The sequence below is a fragment of the Schistocerca cancellata genome, chromosome 2 (genome assembly GCF_023864275.1).
Source record: "Schistocerca cancellata isolate TAMUIC-IGC-003103 chromosome 2, iqSchCanc2.1, whole genome shotgun sequence".
NCBI classification, from domain to species: Eukaryota; Metazoa; Arthropoda; class Insecta; order Orthoptera; family Acrididae; genus Schistocerca; species Schistocerca cancellata.
Window position 1 is genome coordinate 349,647,690 of NC_064627.1, and position 22,571 is coordinate 349,670,260.

Consider the following 22,571-nt stretch of genomic DNA (forward strand, 5'->3'; position numbering starts at 1 on the left):
TCTGTGGTGGCTTATTAGAATATGTTCAGTTCCGCCGCTGGTTTATAAAAGTCCCTCTTTGATCATCATTAAGTGTTGTGGATGGCAGAAGAGCCAACACCGTGTTACTAGAGGAGGCCGAAATGCACGCGTTTTAGCTCACGCAGGCTGGCGTGAGGTCTGGAACAGGACAAGGAAATTAGAATTTAGAAAAACGGATGTAGCTGGTGGAATACTTAACTTTAATCCATTAATGATGAACGTTGTTCTTGACGGTACATGATTCACAATATCAATAGTAACTGAATATGGCACCTTGCTAGGTCGTAGCAAATGACGTAGCTGAAGGCTATGCTAAACTATCGTCTCGGCAAATGAGAACGTAAGTAGGCAGTGAACCATCGCTAGCAAAGTCGGCTGTACAACTGGGGCGAGTGTTAGGAAGTCTCTTTAGACCTGCCGTGTGGCGGCGCTCGGTCTGCAATCACTGATAGTGGCGACACGCGGGTCCGACGTATACTAACGGACCGCTGCCGATTTACAGGCTACCACCTAGCAAGTGTGGTGTCTGGCGATGACACCACAACTAAGTGTCTTAGCGTCGAATTCCATGAAACTAGATAAATCGTCAGAAACTGAAGCCGCTGTTTCGGCCAATGTACAGCGGTCTTCTTTGCGACGACATAACTTTTGTGTTATGAATACGGTCGTTCAAATAACCACTCCACCACAAGGATCTTCACTTTGAACAGCCAAATGACGTTGAGTGCCACATGAAAACATAAAAAGGACGCAGTACTATTCATACATACTCTCAGTTCTTAGCTATGGAATTATTTTCTGGGGAACAGATCCACAAAATGCGAACACAGTTTTCAGACTACAGAAAAGGCCATGAGAATTCAGTAATAACAAAAATAATAGTGAAGCATATTGTAAGGAGCTCTTGATGTGAGTACATTTGCCAATCAGTTGTACACATAAAAAATACGATTGATAATTATCGTACAATCAGTTCTGTCCATGACCATGGAACACTGAAGAAAGAACAGCCATAAAACCCAAAACAGGTTGTTCTAACAAGGAGTGAAGCTGTACAATTAATTGGCGAAGAAGATTAAAGAGATTACAAAACAGTTCTTTCTTAAAACGGCAATTAAAATTTTCTGACAGACAGTACATTCTATACACAGGATTAGGGTACTGGTAAATAGGTAACACATACACCGAAGAGCCAAAGAAACTGGTACACCTGCCTAATATCGTGTAGGGCCCCAGTGAGCACGCAGAAGGGCCGGAACACGACGTGGCATGGGCTCGACTAATGTCTGGAGTAGTGCTGGAGGGTATTGACACCGTGAATCCTGCAGGGCTGTCCATAAATCCTTAAGAGTGCGAGGGGATGGAGATCTCTTCTGGACAGCACGTTGCAAGGCATCCCATATATGCTCAATAATGTTCATATCTCAGGAGTTTGGTGGCCGGTGGAAGTTCTTAAACTCGGAAGAGTGTTCCTGGAGCCATTCCGTACCAATTCTGGACATGTGGGGTGTCGCATTGTCCTGCTGGAATTGCCGAAGCCCTTCGGAATTCACAATGAACATGAATGGATGCAGGTGATCAGACAGGATTCCTACGTACGTGTCACCTGTCAGTGTCGTATCCAGACGTATCAGGGGTCTCACATCACGCCCCACAGCATTACAGAGCCTCCAACAGCTTGAACAGTCCTCTGCTGACATGCGTCCATCAACTCGATACAATTTGCAGCGAGACTCGCCCGACCAGGCAACACGTTTCCAGTCATCAACAGTCCAACGTCGGTGCTGAAGGACCCAGCTTATTGTCGTGACTTTATCAAGGGTACACGAGTGGGCTTCGACTCCGAAAACCCATATCGATGATGTTTCGTTGAATGGTTCGCACGCTAGTACTTGTTGATGGCCCAGCACTAAAATCTGCAGGAGTCTACGGAAGGTCGTCGTAGGTCCCGTTCCTGGAGGACCTTTTTCCGGCTGCAGCGATGTCGGAGATGTGATGTTTTGCCGGATTTCTGATATTCACGGTACACTCGTGAAATGGTTGTACGGGAAAATCCCCACTGCATCGCTACCTCGGAGATGCCGTGTTTCATCGCTCGTGCGGCGACTACAACACAACGTTCAAACTCAAATGTCGATAACCTGCCATTGTGGCAACAGTAACCGTTCTAACAACTGCGCCAGACACCTGTTGTCTTATACAGGCCTCGCCGACCGCAGCGCCATGTTCTGCCTGTTTACATATCTCTGTATTTGAATATGCATGCCTATACCAGTTTCTTTGGCGCTTCAGCATATTAATAACGATAAAATGTAACAAGGTGAAGTTATGAGTTTTGGCTCTAGATGGCCAGATCGGGCCCTACCGACCTCCGTGTCATCCTCTACCAACGGCGTCATCGGATACGGCACGGAGATTCACATCGCTTTTCCAGTCGTTGTCGGGTGTGACCTTGGAGCCACAACTAATCAGTCGAGTATTCCTCAGCTGGCCTCACCATTCTGAGTACATCCTATTACATCAACGTATAATCCCTGACAGTACAAGAAATCGAACTAGGGGCTCCCACACGGCAGTCAGCTGCGTTGAACACTCAATGCGGACAATAAAAACGTTAATAAAACGTATCTCATTAACATAATGCTTTCACCCTGACAGGTGCCTTTTTTCCTTCTGTTTTCTTTTTCTGATTAAAAACTGCAAAGAAATGTATAATGAGCCATGTCGGGAGTCGATAGGTCAGTTGTACAATCTTTGGTCAGGGGGCGTGGCTGTCATGGGCTTCGCTCTCTTGTCGCTCGGCCGTTAGACAGGGAAGTAAGTCGATGAGCGAAATTGGTAGTTAGAGGGAGGGGGGGGTTCAGTTTTACTCGGTGTTGGCTGGAGTGCTCTATGTTCTGGGTCCGTGCTTCGTTGGTGAAATCCTTCGCGGTGCACAAGAAACATGCCGGCAGTGGTGATTTGGAAGGATCAAAATGTGACCGGTTGCCTGAAGTAAGCACACTGACGTTTATCGGTGCAGCAGCGTTCTTGTGGACAGCGGCTAGTAGACAGGGCGTCTTGCCACTGGGGGGAAGACGGCTCTCTGACCAGCTTGTGTTTTCTGGCAGCTTGCTGGATACTTATTATGGGTGAGCACGGTTTGGTACTTTCCTGTGGTTAACTTCGTTGCGTCGCACGTCGTTGTCTGGGGGCAACAAAGTTTGCTGTGCGGCCAACTCTTTCAGTCTCTTCAGTGGCTTTAAGCGGCAGTGTGCCTCGTGTTAATGACTCGTATAAATATAATTTTCTGGGGCCGGACAAGCATGTTTGTTAAATTTGTATGCGGTGCAACTCAGTTTCCCTTAAAGTTATATTCTAGGAACTGTTACCTTCTAAATTTTGTGGTTCATAAAAGAATTCTGTGATGTACTTCCCACCCGTGCTTCGTCTGAATGGACAGTCTAGGGTAGCGTGTGAAGATTGGGTGAATAAATTCCGTTCCCTTTCTGTTTGTATTCACAGGTGCTGTCACTCTTACTTGACACCATAACTCGAGGTACTGTAGGCCTCAAGGGTTAATAAGGCGAAGCGAGTGGACGTACAAACTGTGTTTTGATTTGGCCCATTTGTTAAATGACATGAGCTTTAATTTAAGTTATTTATTCTAATGCTTGCTTGGATGCCTGTTCGTTTGTTCGTTAATTAATTGTTGTTTCCAGAGTTTTAAACTAATTCAGGCTGTGCCCCCATTTCCATTGTGAGTGCATGTGTATCGATTAAAATTGCTTGGATTTTAAATCAGTTTCAAGTATGTTTTTATACTGCCTGCCGAAATTGTTGAGTAATTCGTCTTGTGTGAACGCATGTGCATTAGCCAAATTTAGAGCACGTTTGCTTTTAATTTTCCTGCATATCCATTTTCGCTTCTTACGTTGTTGATGAAAAGTGTAAGATATGTATCTCGCGCAAGGTTTTGAACGCACATACGTCATTAAAATTCTTGGAGATCGATTAAATTCAAGGAAAAGTTTTACTGGTTTTATGAGGAAGACATTACCAGGCACAGCGAGGAGAGTGTTAATTTAGTACATTGTAACTGTATGAATTTTAAGGTTTTTTAAATTTATTTTTTGAGTGAGGTGGTGCCTCACTTTCTTGACAAGCGTGATCAAATTAGCCTGAGTTGCCGCAACTTTAACGAATTCTCTTCATTTTCAGCTGACATTATTCATTTGAACAGTTCATTTTACACTGCCAACGAACGTGTTTATTGTAATAAGGTGTATTTAAAATTTGTTTCTGTCACAAATGGTGTGAATTCCCCGTTCGACCAGTCCTTTCATACCCAAAGTAACCAAGCGGACGACCACGTTTCATATAATACAACAGATTATCCTTTCTCTGAGATCAATATCTCACTCACTATAGAGGGATGACTGACGTTTACAGGGTAATAAATAGAAAGTTGCGGTACGCAAAATGGTAACCAGACATCGTTGCTATGGTCCTGACATCTGCCGACAGGGTGTGTAGTGTTACATTATAAAGAGTGTATAATGTGTGCAGTGACTGCGAGTGAGAAATAATTGAACATCGTAGCACTATCCTTTTACATTTTAAAATAATTTATATTAAATTTCAGCCTCCAGTTGCATAAGCAAAGAAACTTTACCTAGGTTTCGGCCATAATACTGTAGCCTTCTTCAGAAATGTCACAATATAAAATTAAATTAAAACATGCCAGATACCGGCCTTGTCAGACTTAAAATGTTAGTACCATAGTACATAGTCATAAGACTGCGTCAGCTCTACTGATGTTTTGCCGCCAGGCCACACCAACGGGCCAAACAGGTGGTCCGCGGGCAGCGACGCAGCGAGCTCAGCTGGTGGTCGCACGCATGCGCGTGCGGACTAAAACAGACTTAAAACCAGGAAATGTTAATTGAGATTATTATGGAAAATAGTTTATCACAATATGTCGGACTATTAATGGCATTAAAACCATAAGTCACTGAAGTTACCGTTCAATAAAAGCCAAAATACATATAAAAAGTGTACTGTACCTAAGTATGAATAAACGTTAATTGATGACATTATTTGCTACAACAGGTAGCGATGTTACTGGCAAATAAACCATACTAACTAAAGTTCCAGTTCTATGAGAGGCAAACGACATTATACAGCGTAAAGGACCTCTTAACAAGAAAAGGCCATAAGTTGAGGTTAACAATGCTTGAAATGTGTGAACTTAGCTAAGAATTAACGCCTGTGAATGATTATAAGGACAATTGTCTCATACAGGTTAGCGGCTAGATATACAGTATGTGAACAGCGACTAATATACCGAGCGAGGTGGCGCAGTGGTTAGCACACTGGACTCGCATTCGGGAGGACGATGGTTCAATCCTGCGTCCGGCCATCCTTATTTAGGTTTTCCGTGATTTCCCTAAATCGCTCCAGGCAAATGCCGGGATGGTTCCTCCGAAAGGGCACTGCCGACTTCCTTCTCCGTCCTTCCCTCGCAGTTTTGCCCGCATCTCGTGGTCGTGCGGTAGCGTTCTCGCTTCCCACGCCCGGGTTCCCGGGTTCGATTCCCGGCGGGGTCAGGGATTTTCTCTGCCTCGTGATGGCTGGGTGTTGTGTGCTGTCCTTAGGTTAGTTAGGTTTAAGTAGTTCTAAGTTCTAGGGGACTTATGACCACAGCAGTTGAGTCCCATAGTGCTCAGAGCCATTTGAACCATTTTTGAACCTCGCAGTTTGCTCTCTTCCCACAAACAACCCCAACCCAACCAGCAATTAATACATAAGAAAACCAGTAGGCTGTATGTTATAGCCAGCTACTGACGTAGGTAAAAGATCATATAAAGTAATGGATTTATCGGTTAATAGGTGCATGCAACGCCCCAAAACATTATGAGACAGTATAGCCAGTGGAGTTATATACAAACTTTATGAAGCTCTTAGATATAAATATACCATTTGATGTGTAACAAACTGTGAAACAGCATTGAACATTGGTCAGTGTATTAAATATGCAGTGCGCTCGACCACCAGCTGAGCTCGCTGCGTCGCTGCCCGCGGCCCACCTGTCTGGCCCGTTGGTGTGGCCTGGTGACAAAACATCAGTAGAGGTGACGCAGTCTTATGACTATGTACTATGGTACTAACATTTTAAGTCTGACAAGGTCGGTATCTGGCATGTTTTAATTTAATTTTATATTGTGACATTTCTGAAGAAGGCTACATTATTATGGCCGAAACCTAGGTAAATTTTCTTTGCTTATGCAACTGGAGGCTGACATTGGATATAATTACATTTTACAGTTGCTGAATCTGCTGCACCATGCTAAAAATATTCAAATTAAACGATTTCTTTGCACAACAGTATTGTAGTGTGTCGCGAATTTGAAATTGGTGGCACATCTTTGTTCCAGCCCCTCCAACTGACTGACAGCGTTGCTGTCTCTCTAGTACTCGGGTAGAAGAGACTGTCGGCGCCGTTTCGAGAGCTGCCTGGACGGCGCGAGGCGGAAGGTAGCCAGCCACACGCTACGCTGTCAGGGTGAACACACGAGGGACTTTCAATAGGTACTGTTGAAAACAGTTTCTGTTGAAAAATGCTGAATTTTTCATGAGACAACAACCGCAATAGTTTCCTGAGGTTCCAATGGGTGGCGGCTCTGTTTGCAGCCTTCAAAAAAGGCGTTTGTAACAGAGGTGCGATCCAAGCGGAGAGCTGTCATCGACTTTCTTTTAGCGCAAAACTACACTACTAGCCATTAAAATTACTACACGACGAAGATGAAGTGCTACAGACGCGAAATTTAACCGACAGGAAGAAGATGCTGTCATATGCAAATTATTACCTTTTCAGAGCATTCACACAAGGTTGGCGCCGGTGGCGACACCTACGACGTGCTGACATAAGGAAAGTTTCTAACCGATTTCTCATACACAAACAGCAGTTGACCGGCGTTTCCTGGTGAAACGTTGTTGTGATACCTCGTGTAAGGAGGAGAAATGCATACCATCACGTTTCCGACTTTGATAAAGGGTGGATTGTAGCCTATGGCGATTGCGGTTTATCTTATTGCGACATTGCTGCTCGGATTGGTCGAGATCCAATGACTTTAGTAGAATATGGAATCATTGTGTTCAAGAGGGTAATACGGAACGCAGTGCTGGATCCCAACGGCCTCGTATCACTAGCAGTCGAGATGACAGGCATCTTATCCACATGGTTGTAACGGATCGTGCAGCCACGTCTCGATCCCTGAGTCAATAGATGGGGACGTTTGCAAGACAACAACCATCTGCACGAACAGTTCGACGACGTTTGCAGCAGCATGGACTATCAGCTCGGAGACCATGGCTACGGTTACCCTTGAGGCTGCGTCACAGACAGGAGCGCCTGCGATGGTGTACTCGACTACGAACCTGGATGCAGGAATGGCAAAAAGTTAATTTTTTCGGATGAATCCAGGTTCTGTTCACAGCATCATGATGGTCGCATCCGTGTTTGGCGACATCGCGGTGAACGCACAATAGAAGCGTGTATTCATCACCATAATGACGTATCACCCTGAGTGATGGTATGGAGTGCCATTGGTTACATGTCTCGGTCACCTATTGTCCACATTGACGGCACTTTGAACAGTGGACATTACATTTCAGATGTGTTACGAACCGTGGCTCTACAATTCATTCGATCCCTGCGAAACCCTACATTTCAACAGCATAATGCACGACCGCATGTTGCAGGTCTTGTACGGGCCTTTCTGGATACAGAAAATGTTCGACTGCTGCCGTGGCCAGCACATTCTCCAGATCTCTCACCAATTGAAAACGTCTGGTCGGTGGTGGTCGAGCAACTGGCTCTTCACAATACGGCAGTCACTACTCTTGATGAACTGCGGTATCGTGTTGAAGCTGCATGGGCAGCTGTACCTGTACACGCCATCCCAGCTCTGTTTGACTCAATGCCCAGGCGTATCCAGGCCGTTATTGCGGCCAGAGTTGGCTGTTCTGGGTACTGATTTCTCAGGATCTATGCACCCAAATTGCGTGGAAATGTAGTCACATGTCAGTTATAGTATAACATATTTGTCCAATGAATACACGTTTATCATGTGCACTTCTTCTCGGTGTAGCAATTTTTATGGCCAGTAGTGTAGAACATCACATCTATAAGTGCTTGCGTAATGTCTACAGGGACCTGGCATTCAACGGAAGTACGATGAGTTATTTGGCGTGGCCTCTGTCACCATCGCAACAAGGTTGCGCAGACCTGTCCGGTCTCTCGTGTGTTCGGCCGGCCACTTACAGCTGCAATGTTTGAACGTGCGGACACTCTCATTCGAGGCGATCGACGGATCACAATCAAACAGCTCGTTCCTCACCTGGACGTGTTATGAGACTCATCGCGCAAGATTTCTGTTGAACGTCTTCGATTAAACATGGGTTCATCACGACCAACCGGAAACAAATCGACTGTCCTTGGAATGTCACCACACCTCTCCTCTTCTCGGAAGCAAAAGTTTAAAGCCGCCCCCTGAAGTGGTAAAGTCATGGCGACGGTCTTCTGGAACTGAAGGCGTTATTCTGATTGATGACCTCCATCGTAGTGCATCGATCAACTACTGTGCTACCCTCAGGAAACTGAAGAAACGATTTTAGCGTCTTCGTCGTCTCAAAAGTGCAAAACAACTTCTCCTTCTCCTCATCAAGTCTGATACTCTAGAGAAGCTCACAAAACTTTACAGGACTGCTCTTCCTCATCCACTCTATGGCTCGGAGCTCGCAACTTCTATCTGTTTGGCCCAATGAAGGAAGCAGTATATCTACAATAGGGAGGTCATTGATGCAGCAAGAAGTTGGCTCTGACCAGTAAAGTTGTACCATGCGGGCATAGAAGCCGTCTCAGTCAGGTGGTGTCAGGCCGTCACAATGGACGCAGATTATGTTGAAAAATAGGGTTTTGTAGACAAAGGGATGGGGAATAATATGATGTACTGTAATCTTGAATAAAACCAACCTGCTTTCAGACAAAGTATTGCTTTAGTTATTGAACGCTCATCGTGCCTTCTGGAAGCGAGTGCCGTGACTGTGGGGCGATATTCGAGACTTGACCGAACTGTGGGTGGTAGACGAGGTTGCTGAGATGGGCTACTCTTGGAGGTGCGGACAGCGCAGTAGAGTGTGTTGGTAGCAGTGCTACATACGGCTGTCGGGTCGTGCCGAGGTACTTGGCCAGAATTGGGACAATCACTGTAGCAGGCCAAAGGCGACGAAGTTGAACCTGTGAGATTTTTCCCTGACCGGTGGAAGATACGTGTCCCACATACAAATTTATTTTCCTGAGTTCACTGCGATAGGATAGTGCCACATTCTGCGGTGCTGTAATCTAGCCTTGAATGTATCAGTTGTTTGGAACCAACAAGCTCATTGTTTGACACCTAACGCGCGAGATGTCGCTTAATTGCTTTAGTTGTGTATTGTGTGCCATGTGTTTTGGTGGTTTTATGTATATTTTTCCTTTATGCAGCAGATAAGCTCAATAAAGCTATTTACTGTCTTTTTTACAAATAGAAATATACAAATTTGTAAGCATATTTACTGATAAAACACTTTTACATTGTTTAGCGGTTTTCCATTATGACCAGTTCGTGTAGAGAACTTCTATTTGAGTCTTCTGTTCATATTTCTGTCGAAATTTATAGGTTTATATATTTCTACCTTACGACCTGTTCTTGTAGAGAACTTCTTTTTTAATTTTGTTTCATATCTGCATCTAAATTTATAGGTTTATATATTTTATTCGTTGCTGAAGCCATACTTTATTTTCCTTGACTTTATATGAAACGTAAAACTCTACAAACTCGTGATTTGCTTTTGCGATAAGTGCTTGCCTTCCCCTTCTCCTTATATTTTTTCTCAGTTGAAAGCTGCCTTACAAAAGCAAGGGGAAAAGAAAGTCACATTTTCCTCCATTATTACACTTCCACGTGATGAAACTATTATTGCAATCTCCTAAAGGAAATAAGAAAGGCGATGTCACCATTTGAGTGACCTACTGCCTACCAATAGCGTATTTTTCTCTTCATTGGTCTTATGGCTGCCATTATAGCTGTGTACTCTCCTATGGATGCAGGGCAGGATATAGCTGAAGTTGTACCATTTCTATTTTTTCTTGTTGCGAATTTTATAGCCTTCGTGTGGCGAGCTGTTGATAAAAGTGCAACTGGCTTCTTAACTTGGAATTTGTTTGACATAATAATGGTACCCAATTTCTTCTCTTCACAGATCCTAATCACTCATGAAGGATTATAGTGGAGACTCTGTTAACCGAACTAATTGTTGTCATGAGCCATTCGGGCAACGGGAACTGCGAATAATTGAATGTATAAAGAAAAGCGATTTTTGTATTTTTAACAGTAGAAAGGTAACCTGCGGCAAGCACGTGTGGCTATGTTTTAGATACTTTGTCATATGGGTAGCTTTATAGGGTTAATACATAATTTGAAATGTTTATTTAAAACACGGGAAACAAATTAAACTTATTAAAATCTACAAAAATAAATGTTTATTAAGATGTTTAGAGACATTTTCGTACGTACGTACGTATTTGCTTTACTTACTAAAATGCTACAACCTTAATCACGAAATAATAAAAGTACTTAGAAAAGTCGCTGTAGTTTAATTTTCTTTAAAATATTTGGTAATTGTCATTTGACGTAAACAATTTTTTCCTCATTGCTTCTACATCAAAAATTTCTTTTCAACTGTAGTAAACACATGGCATCACACTCTGCTTTTCGAACCATTTGGAAGCTGTTTCCAAGGATTGAAAATATTTTGAATGATATGTCCCTGCCTCATTTTCTGCATCTGCGTTTTCTTCTGTTTCAAATTACAGCATTTCCTGCTGTTCGTTTGCCTGCAATATGTTTTCAAAACTTTCGACATCCTAAATGATCTGTAAACCTTGATCATTACTGTTACAAGTCAGCTACTTTTTCATGTAATCGGAATCACATTCCTGGCTTATTTGTATGTTTGTCATTACCTCATTTAAAAACGTATCCAAAACAGCATCTTCCGTATCGGTTGTTGTGTTTTCGTACACCTGTTCCAAATTTTGTTCAAGGTCTTCCTTTGAATCAAATACCACGCGCAAAAAACAATGTAACAATACTCCTTTAAACGAAGTTGATCGAAAAATTACAAAACGACTTCTGTGTTATCATCATCAACAGACAACAATCAAGGCAAAAGTTATTTTCTACAAAGTTGTTTTAATGTTTCAGTAACACTTTGGCGTATTAGTTGTATCAAGGACGTCACATTGGAAGACAAAAATGGTACTGTAAACAATCAGGTTTCTCTCTTTAACAGTTCAGCTGAAGGACAGGTTGGCGCCTTATCCAATAAAAGTAGGACTTCCCCTTTTTTACGAGCATCGTTTTCAATATTTTTTTATTTCAGGGATAAGAGAGTTGTCATAGTAGTCAATGAATATTTCGATGTTCATCCACGTTCTTTTTTGTTTTGTATACTTTAAGGGAACCCTACTACTTTCTAAGCATTTGGTGTTTTTGCATATTTCAATGAGGAGCAAAGTATTTTATACTTCCCAGTAGGGTTTGTGTAAACTAATTACAGGCTCTTTACTAGTTTTATATCCTGGAGCTGAACTCTGGCCAATAATCTAAATATTTTGACGGTAACGATATCCAATTTAATCCGGTTTCATCAGCGTTGTAAACAGAGTCCTAGTTATAGTCATTTCTCTTTTAAAACCAACTAAAAAAAAATTTTACTACTTCTGTATCAGCTGACATTTTTTTTATCAGCTGCCATTTTTTTCATCAGCTGAAGTTTTTTTCACGTTGTGTTTCCAATTCGCTAATTCCATGACGAGCTTTGAACTCGTGTAACCATTCATTACTAACCAGAAACGATGCGACATTAATTTATATGCAAGCGGTAAAACCACTTTCTTGCGCTTTGACATTTTCAAGCACAGACGCAACACGGCGCAGCCTCGTACTGGTTGACACCAATCTAACTCAGACAGTAAGCCAAGCAATAATGAAACACGTGTGGCAGAAATCGCGCTGGAGGTTAGTACCAGCGTGACATGTCTGTACACACACGGGCTACACTACAAAGATATTTGTTCGCTGTCGACAGTCCGGATAATCGCTAATAAGTTCAACTGAGGTCCGCATAATCGAGTCTCGTCTGTATTTTAAATGGGACTTGCACGACTCGCTGGAATCAGGGAGGAATAAAGTCAGCGAACCATTCATTCCTCCTTGAGTCCAGCGGGACAAAAACGTCCCACTTAAAATAATTATCAAACTGTAAGCAACAACCGAGATTTAGAAACATGGCTTCACTCAGAAGCCACACCAAAACCAGAATACCAATTTTTACGTAATATGCGAAATTTTAATCAGTTCCGTCATGAAAGGGTTAGGAGAGAGCAGAGGGGCTGTCAGTGGACGGCCAAGAACGAGAAGCCTTCTCCAAAGCTGGTGCACCCAAGAGTCCAGTTCGGGACTCTACTAATGCTCATTGCGGGACGTGGCCACTGTGTGCACACAAGCAACCCAGGGGGGCAGTTAGTACCTTTTTCCGGGAGAGAGGACAGTGATTCCAGAGGAGACACAAACAGGTTTTTCTAAATTACAAGAGGACCACTGGCAGAGTGCTGTAGTTATCGACAGCGCTGTTTTAGTCGGTTGATTGATCGAACAGTATACAGGGAAGAGTACAGGCTATGAATTCAGTCTGACAGATTACCAGTAATATTCCATGTGGTAGGTCAGTTTGTACAGTGTAGCATGTGGCACGAGAGAGGTAATTCTGACGTTGTGGTTGATAATGGAAGCAAGACTAAAGAAAAATCAAGACACGTTCATAGGATTTGTCGACCTGGGAAAAGCGTTCGAGAATGTAAAATGGTGCAAGATGTTCGAAATTCAGAGCAAAATAGGGGTAAGCTACAGGGAGAGACAGGTCATATACAATTTGTAAAACAGCCAAGAGGGAATAATAAGAGTGGACGACCAAGAACGAAGTTCTCATATTAAAAAGAGTGTAAGACTAGGATGTAGCCTTTCGCCCCTACTGTTCAATCTTTACGTCGAGGAAGCAATGATGAAAATAAAAGAAAGGTTCAGGAGTGAAATTAAAATTCAAGGTGAAATGATATCAATGATACGATTCGCTGATGACATCCTGAGTGAAAGTGAAGAAGAATTACGTGGTCTGCTCAATGGAATCAACAGTCTAATGAGAACAGAGTACTGATTGAGAGTAAATCGAAGAAAGACGAAGATAATTAGAAGTAGTAGAAATGAAAACAGTGAGAAACTTAATATCACGATCGACTGTCACGAAGTGGATGAAGTTAAGGAATTCTGCTACCTAGGCAGTAAAATGACGAGTGACGTACGGAGCAAGGTAGACTAGCAAACGCAACCGAGCGAGGTGGCGCAGTGGTTCGACACTGGACTCGCATTTGGGAGGACGACGGTTCAATCCCGCGTCCGGCCATCCTGATTTAGGTTTTCCGTGATTTCCCTAAATCGCTCCAGGCAAATTCCGCGATGGTTCCTTTCAAAGGGCACGGCCGAATTCCTTCCCCGTCCTTCCCTAATCCGACGAGATCGATGACCTCGTTGTCTGGTCTCCTTCCCCAAACAACCCAACCCAACTAGCAAACGCAAAAAGGGTATTCCTGGCCATGAGAAGTGTACTATTACCAAATATCGGCCTCAATTTGAGGAACAAATTTCTGAGAATGTACGTCTGGAGTCCAACATTGTATGGTAGTGAAGCATGGACTGTGGGAAAACTGGAATAGAAGAGAATCGTAGCATTTGAGATGTGGTGCTACAGACGAATGTTGAAAATTAGGTAGACTGATAAGGTGAGGAATGAGAAGGTTCTGTGCCTAATCGGAGAGGAAAGGAATATGTGGAAAAGACTGCTAAGGAGAAGGTATAGGATGACAGTGTGAGCGTGTGGGTGCTATTCTGTCATTCTGTGCAACGGATTAATCTGAGATGTACCCTTCACCCGGTGGCTCCTGCAAGATGCAATTTCCACCCCCACACTACTACAGAAGTCAGACAGACGCTCCTAACGTTCTAAAGAGAAATGCCTGAAAAACTTTCAGCTATAAATATCTTCTGGAGTCGTCCGCTGTAAGGAAATGACACAAAAATTCACAAAATTTCTTACGTAACTAATGGGATACTTGGGTACTGGAGTAGTGCTATTTAGTGTAAGAAAACAATGAAACTAACGAAAATTATTATTTATTTTGCTAAAATTCTGACAAATCACAATGGCACCTTTAGTTGTGAACTGAACAAGTTAGTTCCAGGTTCTTTTCGGAATGTGAAGTTACCTTTCAAGGATAGAATTCGCTAATGATATTTCTATACAAAGTTTGAGATTGTTATTGACTTGGCAGAATGGTTGAGAGCCGCGCCTACTCAACTTGAATAATTATCTGTTAGAATGTTGCTAGGTACCGTCAAGGCTGTCGCGTGTGAAATGCAGTGAAGTGTACTGTTGTGGAGGAAACATGGGGCTCGCAAGAGCTGTAGCGCACAATACCGTAAGCTGCGATGACTGCTGTCTGCGCCACTCGCTGCTCACAAATAAGATAACTCTCGCTCTATCTGGATTGACCTTTGCCAATCAAACTCTCGCTACGCCTTGATGAAGTCAAGGAATCATATTCGGCCCTAGTCTAACTATTGGCGTGGTACACCAGTCAGATAACCAGTCCACCGCAATGCCACTCAAAAATTCGCTCACAGGCGTTTAACTATAACTCTGTCCGTTGACACCGCACAATAAGTGTGGCGGCCAACACAGTGAACAACGCTTAATCGCAAGGACTCAATATAGAGTTGCACTCCGATTCGCTCTCGACAGAGGTGCTCTCCCAGTGAAGTACTGAGGAGAGACTTGTTCCTCGCTGTTTGAGTACACGTACGAGCGCGCACGCTCTCGTTACATGTTCTCGCTCCAAGAGCGACAACGGAACGGCCCCTCTCCACGCCAGATGTGAAGGGGTATATCTTTCGGTCTCTTCCATTACTCTTTCAGCTCAAGGCGTCAAGAATATCGTCTGACAATCAGCATTGGTCTTCTAAAACAGGAGAATGACGTTTCGTTTAAGGAAACCAATCCAGAAATCTGTAGCATCGGCGTTTGGCGTTTGCTGTCTCCCTGTGAAAATCCCTGAAACTGCATGCTCTGTTTGTAAAGAATGCATAGGCTGGGCGCTCCCACACAATGTAGTGAAATCTGCTTTTAAGCCGAACATGGGGTCATTCTTCCTTTCACTCCGGCAAACACTGTCCGCTCCACGGGCGGCTGAGGTTGACTCGTCCTCTGAAGGAACCGGCCTCCCAGAGTGTGGTCTGCCTCTCTTGAACCAAAAGTTCCTGTGACCGTCGTGTCTGGAATGTATGTGTGTATGCCAGCCTCGAGTATTTCAAGCATGGTGCGCTTACTTGTTATTTGCATATCGTTTACATGAATTCATACAACATTGACCTTATCTTATCGAGTTTTGGTTCGAATGAAGCGTCTTGATGTGCGGAATATGATTGTGAGGGCAGAATATGTAAGCAATGAAGATCAGGAGATGACGACGTCTTACAACAGGACATCTGATAAGAGATGAGGGAATGACTTCCATGTACTAGAGGGAGCTGTAGAAAGCAAAAACTGTCGAGGAAGACAGAGATTGGAATACACTCATCAAATAATAGAGGACGTAGAGTGCAAGTGGTACTCTGAGATGAAGGGCTTAGCGCAGGAGAAAAATTCGTGCTGGGAAGCATCAAACTAGTCAGAAGACTAATGACTCAAAAAAGACTGATGATTCCAAAAAATAAAAAAAAGCATGTGGAGGTTATTCTGTGGGCAAACTGAGCAAGCAATCTTTTCCTCTAAGCGAAAGCTGAACTGAACTTGTTAAACTGATGCTGTAAGTGTGATTGATTTTGTATGTGCCACGTGGAGAATTATTTTATCGTCGCTACGCTGTGGGCGTGATCGTGTATGTGCACTGTACAGAAAATTATTTAGTTGTTATCACGCTGTGAGCGTTGTAAGTAGGCTGTTTATGTTTTCTTATTGGTAACGCCACGTAGCGCTCTGTATGAAAATCACTGGCTGTGCTGTGTGCAGTCTGTGGTTAGTTTGCATTGTTGTCTGCCATTGTAGTGTTGGGCAGCTGGATGTCAACAGCGCATAGCGTTGCGCAGTTGGAGGTGAGCCGCCAGCAGTGGTGGATGTGGGGAGAGAGATAGCGGAGTTGGGAGAGAGATAGCGGAGTTTTGAAATTTGTAATACTGGATGGCATGAACTGCTATATATATTATGATTATTAAGGTAAATACATTGTTTGTTCTCTATTAAAATCTTTCATTTGCTAACTATGCCTATCAGTAGTTAGTGCCTTCCGTAGTTTAAATCTTTTATTTAGCTGGCAGTAGTGGCGGTCGCTGTATTGCAGTAGTTCGAGTAATGAAGATTTTTGTGAGGTAAGTGGTTTGTGAAAGGTATAGGTTAATGTTAGTCAGGGCCATTCTTTTGTAGGGATTTTTGAAAGTCAGATTGCGTTGCGCTAAAAATATTGTGTGTCAATTTAAGCTCAGTCCTGTACAATTTTTCAAAGGGGACGTTTCATATGTCGACCCTTAGCCGAGGATACCTCACTGGAATCTTCTGATTTTTTTCTTGTGGTTTGTGTGATTAGTGTAGCTATTGTTTATTGCTAGCGCGTAATTGTAGAGAGAATTTCCTTTGTAGTTGTAGTTTTTCATTCTTGTACAGTAAAACAGTTGTGGCATGCTTGTAGATTTGCGCCAAGTATTTCGCAGCGATGTGCGACTCGCCGACACGATGATTTCGACTATAAGCTGTTCATTACTACACGTAAATTCAAAACATTTAAGAATTCTGACAACGACATTCATCCACAAGCATGGCTTCATCAATTTTCTCATTGTTTTCCTCCCAACTGGTCATTGGAGCACAGGTTAGAATTTATGTGTGGCTACTTGGAGAATGAACCAGCTGTAAGAATGCGATCGGTCATTCATGATTGTCACAGTGAAGGAGAATTTTATCATGCCTTCCTCTCAGCGTATTGGTCTCAAGCTAAACAAGACCGAGTAAAACATAGCATCATAATGATGAAACATCTCGAACAATCTGAATTTTCCAGTCTTGTCAAATATTTTGAAGACATGTTGCACAAGAATCAGTACCTGTCAAACCCATAAAGCCCCTCAGAACTCAGTATTTCGCAGCTGCGCTTGCAATTAACTAGTGCTATGTTAATGTGTTCCCCTATTTTTGCTCTTCAAATTGTGTTTTTCTGTGTTGTCGTGTGAAATATTGTGACAATAATGGCGTGTGAAAAACGTAATACTAGGCTCCAAAGTAAAGTGAGAAATGACAGTGAAGACGAAAGCAGTGTGTTAGCGCCACCATGTAATGAATTAACTAATGTTCATCATAGTAATTTGGTCATTGTGCATAGGGAAATGGAGCGGGCGGCAAACAATGGCGTAGGCAGTGAAACAATTAGTGAACAGGGAAGCATTATCGATCGATCGGTCGGTAACAGCTCGCCTCAGGAATAAGAAATGACAGAACACAATATTGCAAATACAGTAGATTCAGGTTTTGCGTCCTCACTGTTTTCTCAAATAAGTCAAGACACGTTTTCAGCTTGTCAAAATGTGAATGTTTCCGGTGCAAATACACTGCCGAAAAGCGTAGAGGAACAGATTCCAGACACTAATGCATTGTTATTACAGCTAATGCAACAAATAGAACAAAATCAGAGACAAACACAGCAAAAGCTTCAAAAGTTAGACACAATGGAACAAAATCAGAGACAAACACAGCAAAAGCTTCAAAAGTTAGACACAATGGAACAACACCAGAGACAAACACAGCAACAGTTAGACACAGTGGAACAAAATCTTAAAAAGTTACAATGGAACAAAATCTTAAAAAGTTACAATGGAACAAAATCTTCAAAAGTTAGACACAACACTTGAACAAACACGTGAAGATTTAACCACTGAGTTACATAACATCGAATCGAAATGTCAAAAGGTCTGTAATGACGTAAAAACACAAATTTGTGAGCATTTCCAACCTATTTTTTCGCGTCATGAAAATGCATTACAGAATCACGAAGCAGCCATAAAAGAACTGCAAACTATTGTTCATGAAAATAATGAGACCTTGCAAGCTAAAATTGACTCAGTTGCATGTACTGATTCGGTTACGCAACTTGCAAAAACTCAGGAAAACGTAAAGGACACAGTAGATACCCTGAAAATTGGTTCAGAAAGACACATGGAGGAAATTAGTTCATTATCAGAGAAAGTAGTTGAACTTTCGGATCAGCTAAATAATTTATCTACGAAGGTAGATGATAATAATCTGAATGACACAAGACCCGTAGCCTTCACTGACACAGAAGTGTATGAACAAATTAGAAAATTCAAACAAAATCAAAATCAAATCAATACACAGTACAAAAGAGAAATCTGGGAAGTACAAGATCAGTTGACGCAGGTAATACAAGAATTACATATTTCAGAGGACACTCGCGCTCCAGTACGGGAAGAGGGACATAGAAATACGGAACAACCACAAAATAATAACACAGGACACTTCGGAAATTATGAAAGAAATTGGCAAGGCGTAATGGATTTTGAGATGGAACCGCCGAAACGAAGTAACAATGAGCGATGTGCGACTCGCCGACACGATGATTTCGACTATAAGCTGTTCATTACTACACGTAAATTCAAAACATTTAAGAATTCTGACAACGACATTCATCCACAAGCATGGCTTCATCAATTTTCTCATTGTTTTCCTCCCAACTGGTCATTGGAGCACAGGTTAGAATTTATGTGTGGCTACTTGGAGAATGAACCAGCTGTAAGAATGCGATCGGTCATTCATGATTGTCACAGTGAAGGAGAATTTTATCATGCCTTCCTCTCAGCGTATTGGTCTCAAGCTAAACAAGACCGAGTAAAACATAGCATCATAATGATGAAACATCTCGAACAATCTGAATTTTCCAGTCTTGTCAAATATTTTGAAGACATGTTGCACAAGAATCAGTACCTGTCAAACCCATAAAGCCCCTCAGAACTCGTCTGCATTTGCTTAATCAAACTGCCTGAACATTTACGACATATTATTTTAGCAGGACGTTGCAAAGACGACACTGAAGCTTTTCAGGGACTGTTACAAGAACTGGAAATTGACACTGACAATCGCAGAACGCGAAAACAGAAGCACGACAATTACAGATCACATCCGTCACAATTCTGCGATGACAGAAATAATATACGACAAGGTTATTCTTTCAACGTAAATCGTGACCGAAACAGACACCATCCGTATGACAACCGTTGGCCGAGTAGTAATAATTACAGGGAAAGATCACCTCTCTGTGGTAATGACTATCAGAGAGACAATCAGAGAAACAGACAATATGGGAACCAAAACAATTATTATCAAGGGAGACAGAATAACTTCAGACGCAACAGTTCAGCATGCAGTTATGATTCAGGAAGAAATTCTCCACCACAAGACCGACAAGAAAGAAATTATGAAATCTACCTACATGACGACAGATGAGATAATCATAACGACAGACCTGAATTTCATCAGAACTGGCGGGATTCAAACAGAGCAGGGCACTTTCGACAACGTGAATTTGTAGAAGCTAGGTCTGCTAATCCCAATAACGACGCGCGCCAACAAAGCAACAGACAATGACTCGCACCGCAGGCAGCCACGTGCGCCCGCTGGCTCAGGGAAAAATAACATAGACGCTAACCTTGAGAAAAATTCCAGTATTCTTTACTGACGTATACCACATTATAATAGCGTTGAAGTTGAAACTCTGCGTACTAGGAAGAGTAAAGGATTGCACCACATTTCACATGTGAAACCGTTTATTGAAAGATAATCTGCTTTTTAACTTTTGTAGGGATTTTTGAAAGTTAGATTGCGTTGCGCTAAAAATATTGTATGTCAGTTTAAGCTCAGTCCTGTACAATTTTTCTAAGGGGATGTTGCATAAAGAATGGCCCTGACTAACATTAACCTATACCTTTCACAAATCACTTACCTCACAAAAATCTTTATTACTCGAACTACTGCAATACAGCGAGCGCCACTACTGCCAGCTAAATAAAAGATTCAAACTACGGAAGGCACTAACTACTGATAGGCATAGTTAGCAAATGAAAGATTTTAATAGAGAACAAGCAATGTATTTACCTTAATAATCATAATATATATAGCAGTTCATGCCATCCAGTATTACAAATTTCAAAACTCCGCCATCTCTCTCCCCACATCCACCACTGCTGGCGGCTCACCTCCAACTGCGCAACGCTATGCGCTGTTAACATCCAGCTGCCCAACACTACAATGGCAGACAACAATGCAAACTAACCACAGACTGCACACAGCACAGCCAGTGATTTTCATACAGAGCGCTACGTGGCGTTACCAATAAGAAAACTTAAACAGCCTACTTACAGCGTGTATGAGCCATTGTACACAAAATTGAAATTGTGAGATTTGCGTAGATAGTGTTGTAGTGATTCGATAGTAGCGTTGCTTTAGTGAGTAGACAGTCATGGGGGTGGTCATAGATCTTGATTTAGTTGTAAGTCCTACTTAAGCCAGAGAGATTTATTCTGATGTTTTGTCTGTTCTAACGTACGTACTTAGTTGTAGAAACTATTTTCATCTGCCATTTTGGTGTCTCCGGCCAAGGTGACAATTACAGGGTAACAAGTATTGAAATGTATAAAAAAATCTAAATTAGTTACAAACTACAGCGTGCACAAGGTTTATTCAAAATTTAAACGTCTCTACAGATATTCCGATGTAGGTGATGACATGTTCGATATGCCTGCCATCATTGGCGATGATGTGGCGCAGACGAATAGCGAAATTCTGTATGGCCCGCTGAAGTGTCGGAACATCGATACTGTCAATCTCCTGAATGGCTGTATTTAGCTCAGCAATGGTTTTGGGTTTATTGCTGTACACATTGTCTTTAACACAGGCCCACAAAAAGGAGTCCCATGTCTTCAGATCCGGAGAATATGGCGGCCGATCGAGGCCCATGCCAGTGGCCTCTGGCTACCCCAGAGCTAGAATGCGGTCCCCGCAGTGCTCCTCCAGGGCATAAACCACTCTCCTGCTTCGGTGGGGTCAAGTTTGTAACCTCCCCCTCACTTATCGACCTTAATGACAGTGAAAAATTAAACCGCGTGTACCTAATGGGAATTTGGGAAAAGCAATCGTCACCGAAGTTTATCTGTCGGTAAAGAGGGAGGAAAGGGTTACATCTAAATGAAAGGAAAAATGCAAATGAAACTGGTGGAAATTAATTTTGAAAAGGGGTAAAGTTAATAAAGAAAGTAAATGTGCGGCCGTTACGTTAACACTTAAGTAGCGGTAATTAGATATTTGAGATTTGGGGGAAATTACGGTCGCCAGTCCTATGGACAATTACTATAGTAACTGAAAAAGAAAGGTTATTACACATATAATTAGCACTAAAAGCGTGACAACTGAAGGTTGACACGTGTAGTGTGAAAACTGAAAGTTTGTCAGAAGTAATGAATTTCGCTACACTCTGACTTAATTTAGCGAAAGAATTAATAAAACCAGAAAACTGAAAGTTAATTTAGTGACTGAAATTAATAGTGAGCTTTGTTTCTGAAGCACATCGAAATTCAGTAAAATACGGTTAGTCTTGGGCTACCTCAACAATCATTTCAAAAACTATTTGAATCTACGCAATTTAGAAATAAGAAATTTAACTTTGATCTTGAATTAAATGATTCTGAACAATTAACAGTAGTAAAATTTGGTACGTACCAAGCTGAGCTGCAGTCACAAGTAAGGTAAAATACGGTAACAAAACTCGCACTCTTAATTTGTGCTTGTGTAATCTAAATATTGTAGCCAGCTATGAATACCTTAACTGAACTTTGAAATTAAAGCAGTGAAATCGAATGATATTACTTTAATGCTGGCGTTTGAATTTCAACGACACTCGGGTTCATTCCGGAAAAGGAAGGGACTCTGCTTGGTAATGCAATTGGGACAATGGGCAACAAAGGTTCATGCTACGTTGCTGTAATTTAGTGAGAAAAATTTAACAGTTTGAAAAGCTGAGGTCTGCCATACAAATCTAAAACTTTAAGTGCTACCAGTCTTCCTTGTTGGTTGATTGAAGGTTTGAAGTCGTCGATCGAGGAGGTGGCGACAGTCACTCATTGTCGGCCGTCGCTGTTGCAGAAGCTGGATGTTGGCGCGCCTTCTTCCCGACACGGTTTATAGCCGAAACGGGCTCTTGATGTGTGCCAGCTAACGCCCCCCGTTCGCCACACCGTGTCAGAAACTAACATAGCAATTCGAGCGCAATTACATGCTGCCAAACCCCGAAAGCGCGGCAA